Source organism: Lynx rufus, unplaced genomic scaffold, assembly GCF_022079265.1.
Source record: "Lynx rufus isolate CCGP_SWC_20201006 ecotype Redwood Valley unplaced genomic scaffold, mLynRuf1.p SCAF_13, whole genome shotgun sequence".
Taxonomy (NCBI): domain Eukaryota; kingdom Metazoa; phylum Chordata; class Mammalia; order Carnivora; family Felidae; genus Lynx; species Lynx rufus.
Window position 1 is genome coordinate 47341765 of NW_025814827.1, and position 19302 is coordinate 47361066.

Consider the following 19302-nt stretch of genomic DNA (forward strand, 5'->3'; position numbering starts at 1 on the left):
ATTGAGCCACCACAGTGCCCCTAGAATATATCTTATTAAACTAAATGTAATGAATTAAAATGTGAAGTAAAATGTAATTCCAAAGAAAGTTTTCTGGAAATCCTAATTTAAACTTTTTTTTTAATGTTTATTTATTTTCCAGAGATAGAGACAGAGACAGAGTGCAAGCGGGGGTGGGCAGAGAGAGACCAGAGACACAGGATCTGAAGCAGGTTCCAGGCTCTGAACTGTAAGCACAGAGCCCAATATTGGTCTTGAACCCACCCAACTGTGAGATCACAACCTGAGTTGAAGTCAAAGGCTTAACCTACTGAGCCACCCAGGCACCCCTGGAAATCCTAATTTTAAATGCTTTAACTCAGGAGTCCTCATTTTTGGTTCCACAACTGCGGTCATCATTTTGTCTCCTTTGAATACTAAAGCTCCTCTAGAATATGGACTATCCCTCCATCTTTTTAACAGTAGTGCCTCGGATATATACAATATACAAGGGTCTCATTTAATATGCTTGTTGGATATATTAGTTAACAGATGAGTATATAATTATTTATTGCACCTCTTAAAATATGTTTATTTTTGAGAAAGAGAGGCATAGAGAGAGAGAGAGAGAGAGAGAGAGAGAGAGAGAATCCCATGCAGGGCTGTATCATCAGCACACAGTCTGATTTGAGGCTCCAACTCATGTGAGATCACGACCTGAGCCAGGACCAAGAGTCCGATGCTTAACTGACTGAGCCACCCAGGTGCCCCTGTTTATGATATTAAACAAAGCTTGCATATCCTACATACACCCAACTTGGTTGAGGAATAAATTTATTGCTTGATTTTACGGGCTAAAGTTTTGTTAAGGATTTTGATACCTATATTCATGAATAAAGTTGGCCTATAATTTTCTTGTCTAGCAATGTCTTTGTTTGATTTTAATACCAAAGTTACACTGTCCTTATGGAATTAATTAGGAAGGCTTCCCACTGTTATGAGCAAGACTGTAAAAAATTGGGATAATCTTTTCACAGAAAGTTTGGAAAATGCTTCTCCAACATCGTCTAGGCCTGGTATTTTTTTTTTTTTTTTCTGTCTGGAAGGAGGTTAAACCCTTGCTACAGGTCTGTGATAGTCATGAGATTCCTGAGGATGTTATTTCTTCTTTAGTCAGTTTCAGCAAGTTGTGTTTTTCTAGAAATCTATGTCATCTTAGGTTTCCATGACTTTCCAGTGAGAACTATATTTCAGTAGAAACAGATAGCCCTGTTTGATGAGAGAACATTTTTTATGAGAGATTTCCATTTAATGTATATGGAAGGAATAATATAGTAGTTAAAAGATACAACATATTCGTTGCCTATAATGACATAAGTGTCTTAAGAGAAATTCACTGATGGATGAAACCATTAGATTAAAATTTGAGAAAAAAATTTAAAATGTAGGGATTGGGCTGTCACAGCAGGAGCCCAATATTACATGCCTCGTTATGAGATCCAAGATAAAGCATATAGACCACTTTTTCTGTTCTTGCCCCCATTGTTTTTAACCTAAATCTAACCAAGATCTTACAGCTATATTCCACTTATGGAAAGGCAGAGATTGAATAACAGGTTAAATGACACCATTAAAAAAGCAAACACCTTAATTCAAATGTGAGAAATTCTATAGGACATGGACTAAAATTCTGCAAAATTGGTGAGATAAACAAAAGTGGATCTAGATTAAAAGAGATTTATGACCCCCCCCCCAATTTAATGTATGAGTGTAGTTTATACTGTACTTTGAGAACAGTTTTAAGGAAATTGAAAAATATATATATAAATTGCAGAATAGGAGTTGAAAGATACCAAACAATTTATTAGTTTTGCTTTATGTGATAGCAATATTGCAGCTATTTATACAGTTTTAGAGAAGAGGTATGTTGGGGTAAAATGATAGGATACCCAAAATGTTCTTTAAAGGTAGTCTACAAAGAATGAAATAAAAATGAGGATAATGAAGTAAGTCAAATTTGAATGATGTACATATAAGGCTTTATTATGACAGTCTCTCTACTCTTGGCTATGTTTAGACTTTTAAATTTTTAAAGTATTAGAATACAGTTGATAACCCTTTCTATTTTACCTGTAATTATAGCACCTAGTCTCAGTTTAGAGTGTTTAGGGCTACGTATTTCCCTTTAAAATGCCTCTTTTATTCCATTCCACAGATTAACCCATGGAATATGTGGCAGTATCTTTTTTGTTTCTGTGTATTATTTTCATATTAAGCTACAATTGTTGACTCTATGTATTCATTAAATTTTCTTACTTTCCCCACACTCTGCCAGAACTCTCTGTATGTCATTTATATCAATTTTTAAGTGTGCTGCTCTGATTCCCTATATTCTTAGTAATTTTAGATCTGCTTGTCTATCAAGAATCAAGATAAGTATGTTGCTATCACTATGATGGTGCAAATTTATCCATTTCTTTTATGTATTTGAAGCTATTTTATTGGCTGTAAACCATGTTTAAAATTAGTATGTATTTCTGGTAAAGTGAAATTTTATCATGATGCCATAACCATGAGAGCCTATCTTTTTTTATCCTAAACCTATTTCGTCTGATACTAATTTGTGTTCTCTAAGTTAGCATTTCTCTAAGTTAACATTTACCTGATCTACGTTATTTTCCAAACTTTTCTTCATTTTGTGTGCCCTTAGGCATTAAATGTGCTCACGTGAACACCCGTATCAGGTAAGTTTAACTCATGGATAGTTACTGTAATTTATATACTAATGAACCAGACTTTTGAATTTGGATGCTTGAGTTGGTTAATCCCCACTGATTTTCTCATGTTCTTACACTCTATCCTGATTTTACTCTTCAGGGACCTAGACTGGAGGTCTGAGTTTACGCAGGTATATCATCAAGAACGTCTTTGTCTTCAGGTTAAATGAGAAGCAGTAGATGAACTCCTAAGATTCTTAGGAGTCCCCCCACCCCTCCGCCCCCACAGCTCTGGCTTGCTGCTTCTTGCCTCAGGTCAAAGCTGCTTCCTTTTCACACCAGTTCCTAACAGACTCATCTTTACCCCATGGATTTCTCACAGTTCTGTGTATTTCACTGCGTGTTCCTCAACTTAATCTTAAAGGAGAAAGGCAGTTGTTCTGCTATGTCACCATCTTGACATATTGTAAGAAGTATGTTCAGCCTCACCGGCAGTCACGGAAATTAAAATTTAAAAAGTAACAAAGCCCCATTGTCACCTACCACCCCGGCAAATGTTATTTTAAAATAAAGATTCCCAAAGTTAACAGAGGTTTGCTAAAACGGGCTCTGTTTTCAAGACTACTGGTGAGGTCTAGGAAGGTACCATCTATCTTGAAATATGTATCAAAAGTCTTGTAGCCCATAAAGTCTTTCATACAGCCACTCTACATTTACATTTAACTACAAAAATATCTATTGCTGTATTATTTACGATAATAAAAAACTGAAAGCAACTTCAACTTTTAACACTTGGGGATTTATTACCTACTTATGCTGTGTCCAGAAAGTAGCATACTCTGCAGCCATTTAAAAGAATTTTTAAAGACCACATATAAAATATAGAGCATATTAAAATATTAAGGGTTTATATCTGGGTAATAGAAATATGAATGATTTAAGTTTTCTTCTTATTACTTACCCAAGTTCACTAAGTATTTCCTAGTGAATATGTGTTAGTACATTGTTTTAAGAAAATTACCTCCCATACATCACTTATCCTGAAAACCCCTCTACCCACCCACAGATGATAGAATGTAATCAACTATTTGAGCTCAAGTGCTAGTGGATTAGCCCTCCAGCATCTTTTGCATTTTGATATTAGCTTTATTGTCCCATCAAAAGTCCAAGCTATGGAAATGGTAGACATACCGGGAGCTTTCAGGAAATAGAATAGCCCTCACATTCCTGAATCATTCTATACTCTCGTACCATCTTTCTATTTGGAGATAACATACACACACACACACACACACACACACACACACTCAATCTCTCTCAAAGTTTGCGTACAACATCCTGGGACACACTGGCTGTTAACTAGGTACCAGAGAGTATCAGAAAGTAGCACTGCTCAAATAAACACTGAAGCATATATCCTATATGGTTCCTGTCATGACAGCCTGTTAAGTTATACATACCTTTCTAAGAATCAGGCATTCAGTCATTACTGTTTTCTAAGAGCAGAGGTTCTTAAACAGGATTCACTAGATCCCCTTACTAGGTCCATAGGGCATCAAAATATTCAGACTATTAAAATTAAAGGTTAACTAATAAGTTTGGGCTGTGACAACACTGTGTAATCTTCTACCTTAAATATATCAATCTTCTTCACTAAGAAAAAGCATTTTTTTTTTTAAAAAGGTAATGAGGGGCGCCTGGGTGGCTCAGTCAGTTAAGCATCCAGTTTCAGCTCAGGTCATGATCTCATGGTCTGTGAGTTTGAGCCCCATGTTGGGCTCTGTGCTGACAGCTTGGAGCCTGGAGCCTGCTTCAGATTCTGTGTCTCCTTCTCGCTCTACCCCTTCCCGACCTGCACTCTGGTCTCTCTGCCTCTCTCTCAAAAATAAATAAACATTAAACAATTAAAAAAAAAGATAACTTGGGACAATCCAAGAAGAATTTAGATTAACTTAGTCACTTGGTGTGGTTTATGTACTACAGAGAATTGCAATCTATTTTGTGTTCCCATTCATGGAAATATAGCTGAATCCCAAACCCGAGACGTAATGGAAATCATTAAGGAAAACAAGTAAACAAACAAACAAAACAGCCTAAGAGATGCAGAAGGTTGATCCATCCAGGTTTTTTGTTTATTTATTTGTTTATTTGTTTGTTTTCCTCCATGGCCACCACCCTTAGTCAGGACACCATCATTTCTGGGTAGGACACTGTAATGAATGTTTTAGGACCTCCTTGAAATCTTGTTACCCTACACCTCATCCTTTACAAGCCAGTCATATTTACCTCTTGGAAATCCAACTCTGATCATGTCATTCCTCAGTTTAAAATCCTTTAGTGACCACTCATCACCTTGGGTTAAAATACATATTGCTCAAGAGGTCGTAACAAAACTTTGTCTCCAAGATCTGACTTAATACCTGCTTTTCCACAGTCAGTTTACTCCATTTGGCCCATACCAGACTTCCTATTTAGTTCCCTTATTTTTAAGTAAGGGAATCCATCTCTTAGCATGCACCATAAAATAAGGAAAGTAAGCTATAAATGGCAGAGAAATATAAAATTTTGTAAATAATCTGTAGAGAATAGAGCTTTTGGCTCACTTGGACAGACAGTATCTATTCTGTCAAGTGAGGGATAGTGAGTTGAACAGCAGATTGGTACCACATACTTCATGGTCAGTCCCTTTACCTGTCATCGTGCCTTCATCACGAGGCTTTGGCCAGCTAGAATCAGTCTTCAAAGCATCATGATTTCAATTTGCAGAAAGAGGAGTAAGCACCCTGATATACTGTTTGTCCCCCAGAGCAGGCACGTTACTAGGCACATAATAGACGCTCAATATTTCTCAACAAATGGTTCAACAACCTGAATGATATTAGATACTGGAATTTAAAGATACCGAGTAGGATTTTGTCACCAGTCTTATTAGACTGACACAGTATAGCTAGAGGGTCGGTATGTAATATAAAAGGTTTTATTGTGTGCTGTCATTTTAACAAAGTGCGACTTATATAACATTGTTTTTGTAACCAGTATTATTTTCCTTACATGTGATTATGCTTTTAATTAATAATTGGTAACAGTTAATGAACCACATTTCCTAGACATAAAGGTAACTGATACAGTTATAAAAATTACTCAGAAATGGCAGTTTGTTGTGTGAAGTTATTCTAACACTGTGCTTTCCACCCGTCTTGTCGCACAAATGTGCCCACATTCAGTGGTTAACCACATTGAACGGAGGAGCATACGGCAGCAACCGAATGGTAGTTCATCATCTATGTGGTCAAAACTTTTGTTGAACGTTACACCTAACAGCTGTGGGTTTTTACAGACAGTCTTTAAAGTACAATTGTATTTTCTTACATTGGCAATCCCCGTCTGTTCGTAGACTGTAAACTTGACTCCAAGTGTGTCTGAGAAGCCCTCTTTCCTTCTAACCCAGTACTTACACCATTACAGAATCACTTGCAACTTAAACACACCAGTGTAGTTTTCTTTCTCCTTCATTAGTTTCTCTTAATGTTGCTGGCACTTAGGATGGAACAGGTCTCTTTGCAAAGACTCTTGGGAGGAGTAGAAAAATAACAACGTGACAACTCTAGGCTAATGCGTCCTTCTTTGTGACGTCTTCAAATTAAGCTAATTATCTGTGGCATTGAACTTAGAACTTTTGCCAGGATGACTTTCCCCAGAATATTTTAGAATCCAGCTATCAGGTGAAGGGCAGCAACCACTCTGTACTCTCCTGCCACAAACAAGCTTTTTCACTCACGAAACTACTCATCAGCACCCAGGGCTGTCCATTTAATTGCTATAGTACAACAATATCGAGTGTTTTTCTGAGCTTCCAAATGTAATAAGTCTGTTTTGAGAAAAATGGGTGGAACCGTTGGTGGCCAGAATGCACTTTCAAGTGCTGCTGTGGGGTATCGAGTAGAAAGAGCACTGAGCTGTGGGCTGAAGTCAGAAGCCATAGGTTCAAGACCCGTTCTCTCTCTGACTAGTTGTGTGACCTTGAGTGAGCCCTCTGGAGATCTGCAATTGTGTTAGTTCCCTCACTTCTATGCAAGGATGGCAATGGATGATCTGTAAAGCCTTTTCTAGCTCTCAGTTTTTTTTAAGGCTCTATTTAGTTTAGAAATAGAGGACTTCCTTTTGGCTTATAATCTGACCTGGTGCTTTAAACCTTTTTGCCTTGCAGCTGACTCTCTATAAAGTTAAATGTTCATTCTCGCGTATGCCATGGTTTATTAGAAATGAGTGTCAGGAAATGTGGAGAATCCTATATTTAACATCTCAGAATTGGATACTAGTTTGATATAAATAGCAAGTTGTTATCTGAGTAGATTACAATGGATTTACTATCAAGTAAATTAAATCACTGGGGACAGATGTGTTTTTAGAATTGTCTGAGACAATCAATCTGTGAGTAGAAAATTTTTGGTACCTGCCAAGCTGTCCTGTATAATTCAAAGATATGTCACCCAAGCACTTCCCTTTCTGTAGCCAATAGAGAGTGTTAGCAGGAAAGAAATGATCAGAGAGGGGACAAGTGTAGAATAGCATACTACAGGCTTTCTGGTAGTTATGAAGCATTTGGAAGAATGAGTAAGAGTGAGTAGAAAAGCTAAATAGGAGGCAACATGACAAATAACAAAAGGTGCAGGAGGCAAATATTATAAATAATTATAAAGTAATGCTGTGTGGCTGTTTGATTTTATGCAAAGAGAAACAGGGAACCAATGGTAGGGGGGGACATGACCAGAAAGAGGCCCTGAGCTCATTAGAAGGAAAATGGTGAGGTAGAGAAGGCCTATGATGAACACATGGCAACTTTCATAGATATAAGAAATAAGGAATATGTATTGGGAAATGGGAAAAACCTTTTTTTTTTTTTGAAATGCTTTCCCAGTGAGAAGTGGATAATGACTACTGTTGGCAATATGTACTGGAGCCATCCCTAAGAGGGTATGTTTGGCAAAGCAGGAGATAGAAAACTTACCAGATAGTAAATACATTGTAGGATTTATGGTTACATAGTTTCCTGTTGCATCTTTAATAAGTTACCGCAAACTCAGTGGTTTAAAACCCAAATATAGTATAGTATTAGAATCAAGAATACAGTTAGCAAGATTATATTCCTTCTGGAAACTAGTGGAGAACCTTTTTCCTGGCATCCTCCAGCACCAAGACCCCGTCTATTCCTTCGATTGAGGCCTCTTTTTCCATCTTAATAGCCAGTTGCAAAACATCTTTTAATCTCTTTCCTGACTCTGACATTGGGCCCACCCAATCTTCCCATCACAAATCCTTAACCGTATCTGCAAAGTTCCTTTTGCCATCACAGAAATTAACGTATTTACAAGTTCCTAGAATTAAGACAAGGGCATCTTTGGAGACCATTGTTCTGTTGACCACGGGTTCTTGAGTCTCTTGTTGCGTTTACTGAGCTCTGACATCATAGATAAAGAATGACCGTAGACAATAAATAAACCAATGGGAGTGGCTGTATCCTAATAAATCTGCGTTTATAAACACAAACCCTAAGCCAGAACTGTCACATGGACTATAGTTTGCTAATCCCTAGAATTTTTTTTTTTTTTTATAAAGCTTTCATGCTAGGTATTTCAAGCAGGAACAAACTTAATATAGAGAATTAGAGGCTTGCACATACATTAGAAGAGCTACCAGGAATGAAGGGAAGAGGGCTCTGCAGGCTTTCAGGATACCCAGAAGAACAGAAGCCCCAAGGAAGCAGATGATCCTGGCTGTCTAAAGCACTAGTCTGGGTAATTTTTAGGAGGAAGCCAGGAAGCCCTAGAAGCTCTACCTTTATCATATACCTGCTCTTAGCTGGTACTGAGTCTGGGGAATGTAATTTCCTGGGTTTTAACTTTTTCATGGGAGAGCTTAGAAGACTATGGGTTGTATTCAATTTCATCAGATAATACTGGTGAAGATGGTCAATCTGGTTTTAAAAAAGTGATTTAAAATGAACCTGGAGATTTGCCATGAAAGAGCAGATTCACCAGAGAAATATTTGTTGGAAAGTGAATGGTCTTCTTCATGCCAGAGTGATTTCCCAGTTCCACAGTTTGGCTGATTGTTAATAAGCATGTGGAATGTGTCTGTTTTTGTTTGTCTGGTTTTTGTTTTCACCAGCTGGACATAATGCAGCTTGCTAGGACAGCTTTGAGATCAGTTGGAGATGGATCTCAATTCTGCTTCAACCTCTTTCCATCTAAATTACCTTGATCAGTGCCTTAGCATCAGGTTCCTCATCAGTAAAGTATTTGTCATACTACCTGTCACATGATTTAGAAAGGAAGAAAATGAAATAGGAGATTTCAAGTGCCTGATAAAAAATTGATGCTAAACACGTAACTATTATTATCTCCCCTTTATTATTTGCTCCTGAGACTGAGTTGCTTAAAGAATCTTAAATAAAGGATGGTTTGCCCATTGAGCGCTGTTACTGGGGAAAATGCCCCAATTTGTCCAAGAACAACTCTGACGCCAACTTTATGAAGCAATGTACCAGTATCATGACTGTGGCAGGTGTTAGTGTAAGGAGAGTGATTTTCTGCCAACCTTTGTACCTCTGACTGTGACTAGGCAATGACAACTAAGACTTAGATGCTCTCAGAAGTTGTGGTCAAAGAAGCTTCCACCTTTTCTCTTCTCTTTCCTTCACAGACTCCCCTTTCCCTTGACAGCTCTTATTCAACCCACCTCATGGAAGAGACTACCTCTCTCTCCTCAGATACAATGGCTCGCCAATCTCTTCTGATACCCACGGGATAAATACAACTGGAGAAGCAGGTCAGGGTGGCTAATGCTATGTACCTGACCATCCTTGAAAGAGAAGGAAATCTCATTTTGGCTTCAAGTCCCTGACACACACTCCAATCAAGCTTTATGATCGAGCTGAAGTCTGACTCCCATTTGATTTAGTTCTCTTGTTCGTATCCTGAGGTCAGAGCTTGGGGTATGGCGAGGAGATAAGTGTTAGGATTTAGGCACCAAATCCTGCTTTGTACCCTGAAGAATTGGCTTGAGACATGTTCTTTCCATTTTTATCTTTGGTTAATAATGAGTTTCATTTAAAAGTTTATTAACACAAACCTAAAAAAGTATGCTTTACTTTCTACTTATTATTCAAAGATATATAAAAACTTCACCTGCAATAATTGTTTCCTTATATGTTGTGCTACACTAATTTCTTTAAGAAGTGAGAGCCTTTAATGTGGTAAGTTTTAGTAGAAAATTATAATGACTTAGGAGACGGAGGAAAGGAGGTCTAGCATGCAAAATATGCGTTTATGCATTTTACTTTTGGGGCACATTACATATCTTGTGTCCACTGAAGTTTCTGCTTTTATTATTATCCTTACTGATGAGAAAAACTGAAGTTATGTAACTTGCCCAAGGATCACACAACAGATTTTAACAGTGTCCTAAGAACGAGCCAGAGGCAGAAGCTTAATGAAGAAATACTTAACCTTGCTGTCTTTGGTTCCCATCCTTCATCCGGCTCTTTATCATCGGTTTTGGCCTGGGCACAGAGAGGTCCCTCATGCACACACATGCCTGGGAACTCCAGACAGGCCTCATGCACAGAGGGCCCTGCAGTGAGCTGGAAATCAGCAGTACATCTTGGATGAGAAACCCTCCACTGCCAATCATACCAGAGGCAAGAGCAAGTGAAGAATATGCTGTCAGCTTCTGGCATTTCTCCCTAGAGAGGAAACTGAGTGCTGGTTAATAGAGGCCAAAGGTCTCTGTGGCCTTGGGATGAATTCAGGGGTTCAGTGATTGAGCAGAAGGAGGAGGACCTAGCCTAGGGGATGGTAGTAAAACCTCTCTTATGAAGCAGAAAATCAGCTAGAACAACCCACTCATAAGATAAACTGGCATTAATAATAGCTTAGCTGACTCTGAGTTACCGCGTACATTTTCTGTTAAACAGAAAGATGAGCTCATCTATGGGCATATCTACAAGTACCTACTGACGACAGGGGAGTATTTCAAAGACCACCTTTCATTTTCTCATTTGTTTGCCTTTAATAACTGGCTTAATATCAGTAAGAACCACCACAAACCCAAGTGTTGAGAAACATTAAAATTCCCGTCGCTGGGAATTTAGAAGATCTTTTTAACTTTCGCTTCCAAGCACTGAGGTGAAGATATGGTAAGAAGAGTCTTCCCCCAAACTGATACTGAAACTCAATTTGGGGCACCTGGGTGGCTCAGTCGGTTAAGCGTCCGACTTTAGCTCAGGTCACGATCTGGCGGTCCGTGAGTTCGAGCCCTGTGTGGAGCTCTTGGCTGATGGCTCAGAGCCTGGAGCCTGTTTCCGATTCTGTATCTCCCTCTCTACCCCTCCCCCGTTCATGCTCTGTCTCTGTCTCAAAAATAACTAAACGTTAAAAAAAATTAAAAAAAAAAAGAAACTCAATTGTTAGAACACCAAATTAAGCATTAACAAGTATGAATTCCAGAATCCTAGGGTTGGAACTCTCATTAGCTTTCTATAATTGGAGTCTCCAGTTCCTCATGAGATATGTAGAATGAGCTTGAAAATGTTACTGGTGGTTGCAAGGACTGGATTATAAAGTGACTACGTGAACACTGAAAATCTCAAGCACTAGAAGAAGGTAGGTTGTATCGTTCCAGAAATCCAGATCAGCGTGACTTTCACACAACACTGAATCAAGTCAGTCGGTGGTGCGGGTGCTGCAATCCATGGAGGAGTTTTTCTTCCCATGGAGGCTTCCACCTGAGGTTCGCAAACCCCAACATGGCTCGGGAAAGACACTTCTCACATGGATTGAGAATATAAAAAAGGGCCAAGAACGGATACCAAAGCCGACTGCATTTGAATGCACTTGGAGGGAGGTGGATACAGGGTGCCACATGTTATTGTGGTATTAAGCTTGATTTTATTCAACATCTTTATTAATCATCTAGAAGATGAGAAAAATGGCACATTAATTAAATCTGCAGATGGTGCTAAACAGACATTTCAGAGTTCATTGTGGACAAAGTAACGATATAAAAGGACTGGGTTTAAAAGAAGGCAGAACAAAACACTAATGAGTATTTGTTTTGGTGCCATAAAGGCTCAAAACACACCTAGAGTGGAATATGAAATGCTGCTAAAGACCCTGAATGAGGCAATAGAAAATAATTAGCATTATTATGGATACAAGTTAAAATATTATTGGCAGCAAAAAAGAGCTGTTTAACTAAATTCCTGTTTTGTTATGTCGTCCCTTTGCCTGACATCCAGACTTCATAGATGAGGCATGCCAGACACAACGGGGACCTGCACATTGTGATGTGGGACTGGGAATATTTAAGGACGTTATGTGGGTGTCCCTTCAAATATACACTCCAAGATGGAGGTCATCAGCCCAGTTCCCATTGGCTTGCTAGGTCATGGGCCCTTTGTTTTCAAGATCTTGCCCCAGTTTATCCCACAAGAAGCTACCAGAGTCCTCTTCTTCCGACATTGGTCAACCTGCCATTTCCCTGTCTCATGAGTCAATACCTAAGGACCTTAAATATATTCCTGAATTAAGACCCTTCTATTTTTTGCTAGTTTTTTATTTTAAGATAGTCATCAGGTTCTAAACAAATATCTACTCTTTGTTCCTCCAAGTACTTTTTTAAACCCTTTCATAGGTCATCCCCCTAATTTTCTTCCCATCCCTCTCCATGTATATCAGGCAATGTCCCAATAAGTAGATGACACGCACAAAATAGAATACTTCAAAAAGGGTTTACTTACAAAGAGACTATTTAAAGTGGTATGGATTTCAGGGAACCACACATTTGATGCAGGTACCAAAATTAACTGTTAGGCCCGCTAATTCTGAAGGGATAAGAAATGTATCAACAGTCATGTAAGGGTGACAGCCTTGAGAGAAGCAGTGACATTTGATTCAGGGGCATACAGCCAGCTGGAAACAATTTTGGTGGGATTTAATGAAGGAGATGGATGCCACCCAGGCATTTCCCTCACCAACTCTTAGCTAGGTCATTTTTTTAATTTTGTGAGTCTAGTGGATGTGAGCGAGTATCCCATTGTGGAGTCTTTTTTTGTTTTTGTTTTTGATTCTGCATCAGTGATTGCTTGAGTGACTTTTCACTCCTATTTTTTCCTGTATGAAATTTTTTTTGTATTTTGCCTATTTTAGGAGGGTAATGTTTTTCATTTTCTTATTAATTTGCAGGTGGTCTTTGTATGTTCCAGATATGAACATTTTGATGGTTGTGCCACAAACACCTGCTTTTAGGTTGTATAGTCAAATTTTTCTTTAAGGTCTTTTTTGAAAATCATAAGTTCTTAATTTTATTAGAGTAAGCTTTGATTTTTTTCTTCATGACTCACACTGTTCTTGAATAAATCCTCTTTCTCAAAAGCATTATAAGAATACTATTGATTTTTAAAGATATTTTAAAGTTTTCCCTTTTATATTTAAGTTTTTAATCCACTATATACATGCTCTTCAATCATGTTTTTCTTGGACATTCTTCAATATAAGTTTATAAATTTTTGTTGAGATTATGATTAAAACTACATTGAATCTTATGATCAAATTGGGAAGAATTGATATATTTAGGATATTCAGTCTGCTTATTCATTAACATTGGTTGCTTATCTATTTATTCTTTTAGTTCTCTCAACAAAGCATTATACTTTTCTCCATTAAAGGTCTTAAAATCCTGTTAGATTTCTAGGTTGTTTTTTTTTTATACAGACATAGTTATACTGTTCTAAGAGTTTTTTAAAGGCTGAATTTACGTTTGTTTAGCCATTTATCCTGGTGAATAGAAATGTAATGTTTAACTTATTGATCTTTCAGTAAACAAAAGTGCTTAATAATTTATGGAGTATTTGGAGTTTTGAATGTAGACAAAACATCTGTGAATATTAGTTTTGTTAATTACATTTCAATCCTATCTTTGCTTTTTTTTTTTTTTTTTTGTCTGGTGATGCTGTTAGGAGCTTCAGTATTGGATAGATGGGGCAATTATGGACACACTTATCCATGTTCCTGAAGAGAAAGGGAATGTTTCTAACACTTCATCATTGGGCAGAATGTGTACTGTAAATAAGCATAATATTTTGAAATTATAATTTTGTAACTCCTCTAGATTATTTGTGCCAATTCAGGAATCTATTTTGTTGAAAAATACTTGACTGTTACTGGTGCAGAAGTCGATGCTACAGAGGCCTAAAATTAAGTTTATGAAGATCTAATATTCAAACAGATTTAGAAGAAAACTGGAAAAACAGAATATTTAAGTCCATCCTCTTCTCTCTTCAGCTCTCTCCCACCTCATGGACTTTATCTCCCAAGGTCCTAACTTAGCTCACTCCATTGTTGTTACTCAACCTCAAGAACAGAGTTGCCACTGTTTGAATTGTTTGATATGCTAAAGATTAGGGGAACAAAAGGTAACAGATTTGAGGGTAAAACCTTAGGAGTACACTTTTAATATGTTTAAGCAAAACTGCTTATTAAGTATCTATCTGGTAATATCTAATAGGCAGCCAACAGCAGAGTCTGGAGCTGAGAAGAGGCCCAGCCTAGTGACAGAAATCTGGAAGACATTAGTATGTAAAGATAGCAGGTAAAGTCACAAGATAGCATGCAATCACCAAGGGCTAAGTGAAGACAGAGTTGAAGGGATCAGGGACTCAGCAGTTCATGTTTGCTTTTATTTCCCTTGCCTCTGGAGACATGTTTAGTAAGAAGTTGCTGAGGCCAAGGTCAAAGAGGTTGTTCCTTGTTTTCTTCTTTAGGATTTTGATGGTTCTCCGTCTCACATTTAGGTCTTTCATCAGAGAAAGAGGAGCATTTTTGCACTGCTGGTGAGAACGCAAACTGGTGCAGCCACTCTGGTCAACAGTATGGAGTGTCCTCAAAAAATTAAAAATCCATCTACCCTATGACCCAGCAGTTGCACCACTAAGTACTTATCCAAAGTATACAAAAATGCTGATTCAAAGGAGAACATCCACCCCGATGTTTATAGCCACATCACCAGCAATAGACAAATTACGGCAAGAGCGCTGATGTCCATTGACTGACATCAATGCATAAAGATGTGATGTCCATTGACTGACATCAGTGGATAAAGGTGTGATTATACAAAACACACGCATGCACACACACACACACACACACACACACAATGGACTATTACTCAGCAATCAAAAATAATGAAATCTTGTCAATTGCAACACTGTGGATGGAACTAGAATGTATTATGCTAAGGGACATAAGTCAGAGAAAGACAGGTATCATGATTTTACTCATATGTGGAATTAAAAAAACAAAACAGATGAACATAGGGGAAGGGAAGGAAAAATAAGATAAAATCAGAGAGGGAGCAAACCATAAAAGGCTGTTAAGTATAAGGAACAAACAGAGGGTTGCTGGAGGGGTGGTGGGGAGGGAGGATGGGTAGATGGGTGATCGCTATTAAGGAGGGCACTTGTTGGGATGAGCACTTAGTGTTCTATGGAAGTAATGAATCACTGTGGTTTACTCCTGAAACAAATACTACACGTATGTTAACAAACCTGAATTTAAATAAATAAATTAGGGGGTCCTTGGGTGGCTCATTGGTTAAGCATCCAACTCTTGGTTTCAGCTCAGGTCATGGTCTTATGTTTTGTGAGTTCAAGCCTTACATTGGGTTCTGTGCCAACAATCCAGAGCCTGCTTTGGATTCTGTCTCTCCCTCTCTCTCTGCCCCTCCCCTACTTTCTCTCTCTCTCTCTCTCTCTCTCTCTGTCTCTGTCTCTCTCTTTCTCTGAATAAACTTAAAATTTTTTTTAAAAATTGGGGCGCCTGAGTGGCTCAGTTGGTTAAGCGTCCAACTTCGGCTCAGGTCATGATCTCGCGGTTTGGGCGTTCAAGTCCAGTGTCCGGCTCTGTGCTGACAGCTGGGAGCCTGGAGTCTGTTTCAGAGTCTGTGCCTCCCTCGCTCTCTGCCCCTCCCCCACTCACACTCTGTCTCTCAAACATGAATCAACATTAAAAAAATAAAAAATAAATAGTTAGTGGAAAAAAAAAGAAACGATCAAAGACTGAGGACTGGGAATGCATTTTAAAACTTGGTATATGAAATAAAGCCAACAAGAAGACCGAGGAAGAATCATCAGTGAAGAAAGATAACCTAGACTTCAAGAAACTTAAGTGCAGTGTGGACACCGTTTCAAAGAGGAGGGTAAAGTCACCTGGGTCAAATGATGCTAATAGTTCAAGTAAGAGCAGAACTGCAAACTTAGCACTGCATTTCTCAACATACAGGTCATTAGTAGCCTTCACAAGTTTGGTGAGATGGTTGATGACAGGTTCAAATGAGAACAGGGAAATAGAACATCATTCCATGCCTAGTTATGTGACCCACTGTTTTCACTTGTCGATATACTATAGCTTCTGCGTGCTTATTCTTTTCCCTTTACTTTTTATTATTCAAGTTATAATTAACGAATCAGTGTTATATTAGTTTCATGTGAATGATATAGTGATCCAACAATTCTATATGTTACTTAATGCTCATGGCTGAATTTTAACGGCTGAATATTCCTCTTATAGGTGATTGTGCCCTGGTGCGTATAATTCGGAACTTCTCAACAGAATGATTTTTTTTTTCCCTTTTGCTTTAAGTACACTGGTTTATTTTAATCCTCATTCTGAAATTCTATGTTTATTTACTTAAATTGTCACAGACAGGCTTTCTGGCTAAAGGATTCGTGTAACATAGGTCATGCAAGTATATATAATGTTATACTTCACAAAAGAATACAAATGGCTAATAGTGAAATTAAAACCATGTTTATCTACTATCATTCCAATAAATGCAAATTAAATGTTGAGAGGAAATTTAATCAGAATTTTGAGAGCTATTCTAAGACTCCCTGCTTAAGTGAAAGTAGTTTAGAGTCAAATCTCGTTAACATTTTTTTTTCTTCACTCTTTCATTCAACATTTTTGAGTGATTGTAATATGCCTGACCCTGGAGAGACAATGACCGGAAGATAAACATAATCCTATTAAACTACTTGCCTTATATCATCCTGCGTTTTCTTAGCTAGCAAACAGTGTATAAAATAATGTTGCCTTTATCTCCTCTTACACCAGTTGATAAGTAGGATTTATGTAATTTTTGGTTTTTAACTGATCTCTTGATGCTGGATAAGGATCATTTATACCAGTGATTTTATAAATATATTTTTATATCTTGACTGAGCTGGGATATTGAGGTTAAGTAGCTTTATCCCTTCTGTTACTCCTAATTATTACCCTGTCATTTATCATGGAACATGGATTTTTATATTTTGAGGTCAGGACATCAGGGATGAATGTCAGGGAATCATAAAATGCTCCAGTATGGGGTGTTTGGCTTTTTTTGTTGCTTGGTAACTGGGGATTGGTGTGGTTGGAGAGGGGATTTGTTTATTTAAAGACATAGCTAATTAAAGGCAACGTTTATGGACAAGGCTTGAAATGTAGAGTCTACTCCCATAAGTACAGAGACAGAGATTAAAAAAAAAAAAGCCAGAAAACCACCCCAACAAACCAACAAAAAAACCTCCCAAGATTCTTCAGAGACAATGGGCCTCTGTTACAAAAAAAAAAAAAAAAAGCCTGATGGGTTAAAGATGGAGGACTGTTTGGTGGTTTTAACAAAAACAAATGATACCATCTGGTAAAGACAAGAGGGAGAGAGAGAGAAAGAATACAATATGCGCATTTGAAAGCTACAGGAGACAGGAACTCTCTGATACTGGTAGCAGGAACATCAAATGGTACCTTCCTGGAGAGTAATTTGGCAATAAGATTTTAGAGCCTTAAACTGTTCACTTGTAGTAATTTGTCCTGGAAAAATATTTGGAGGTATTCTCAAAGATTTATGCATTATGATATTTATTACAGTGTTATTTATAAGAGTTAAGGAGTTGAGAACAATGTAAATGCTCACCAATAGGCGTTTGGTAAAATTAATTAAGGTATATCCATGTGATTGATTACTCTGCAGCAGTTTATAATCATATTTTCAAAGACTATTTCATGGCATGGAGAAATACAATATAATGCTAAATTAAAACTGTCAGATACAAACAAACAGCATTAAATAGCTACCACTTATTGAACATTAATTTTGTACTAGGATATGTATTCAGGGCCTTCTAAACACCTCATTTAATAATCCTCTAGCAAATCTTCAAGATAGTTATTGCTATTCTCAATTTATATGTTGTGAATCTAAGGTTAAAGTTAAGCTGCATTTCAAGTCCAATTTGTCCTACTAAATGGAGCAGTTTCAAAAATGCAGACACACTAGAGGGGAAAGGTTTCCTAAAAATCTGAAGTTTTATGTGCTTCTAGTTCACAGGAGAGAGCAAGCAGATCATGAAATAAAGGTAAGATTTATGGAGGGTTATATCCTTTAATGTATGTTAAATTAATCTGGTAAGTGATGAAGTTATCTTCAAAGTTTTGAAACAAGGAGTGAACTTACATGACTTTTGGCGTTAGAATGATAACTGAAGAATTGCACCAAGGAAGGAATTTCGATTGTGACGATTGTTGAAACATCAGTTGATGAAGGTCTAGTCTGTAGGAAGTCATAGTGAAGATGGAGAGCAGACAGCTTAGAGACACATTGTAGGTAAAGAATTAACCAGACTGTGAGACAGATAAGAAGTTCTAAGATACAGAAGAGGGAGGAGAAAAGAACGCCCTTACGTTTCCATTATCAGTGGCTGTATATACAGCAATAGCGAATGAAACAGGACAGTTGTGGAAAGTTCATATGTAGGAAGACAGAGCCTGAGTTTGGTTTTGAAGAAGTTTTATGTGAGGAAGCACTTTAAGGAGACAACCCAGAAACAGAAGTTTTTGGAGTTTGGGGGAGAAAACTAAGTTTCCTAAAACTATACTAGAAGGATAGATTTTAGGGTCATTTGCATAGTTATTTGAAGCCATGAGAGTAAATGAGATTTCCAACAGAAAAGATAAAGAACAGGGCTTCTCAAATGAGCATGGATGGGAGTATCCAAATTACCTGGAGAGATTCTCAATTATATATTCAGTCATTGCCCACTCAAGAGATTCGATTATGTCTCTCCCCTTTACAGAGGGCAGGGAGACTGGTTTGAAAAAGTAGGAATGAGCTTCTATATATGTATTTTCAACTGCCAGGCATGCTGATAGATGCTTAATACACATTTATTAAATACATTAAGAATTCATGGAGGCAATTAGAACTCTTGAAGCAATACTCTCTGAATTAAGTGCTGAGGTTAATATAACTCTGATCATGTCCCTAATTGGTGATGGGATATATCACGAAAGATATTTCCTTTTGAAGAGCAATAGGGCCTGAAAGAAATCACTTAGCATGCTTGAACTTACATGTGGTTTGTATTTCAACATTGTATTTGTAATTAGGTATTGAATCTTTGAATTCATTTTCTTTCAGGAATAGTTTCCAGGCAAACTCATGAGGGCCTGTTTCATCCCAATATATTCTCAAGTAGTGTACATTTTTCAAAGAAAAGTGACACCAAATC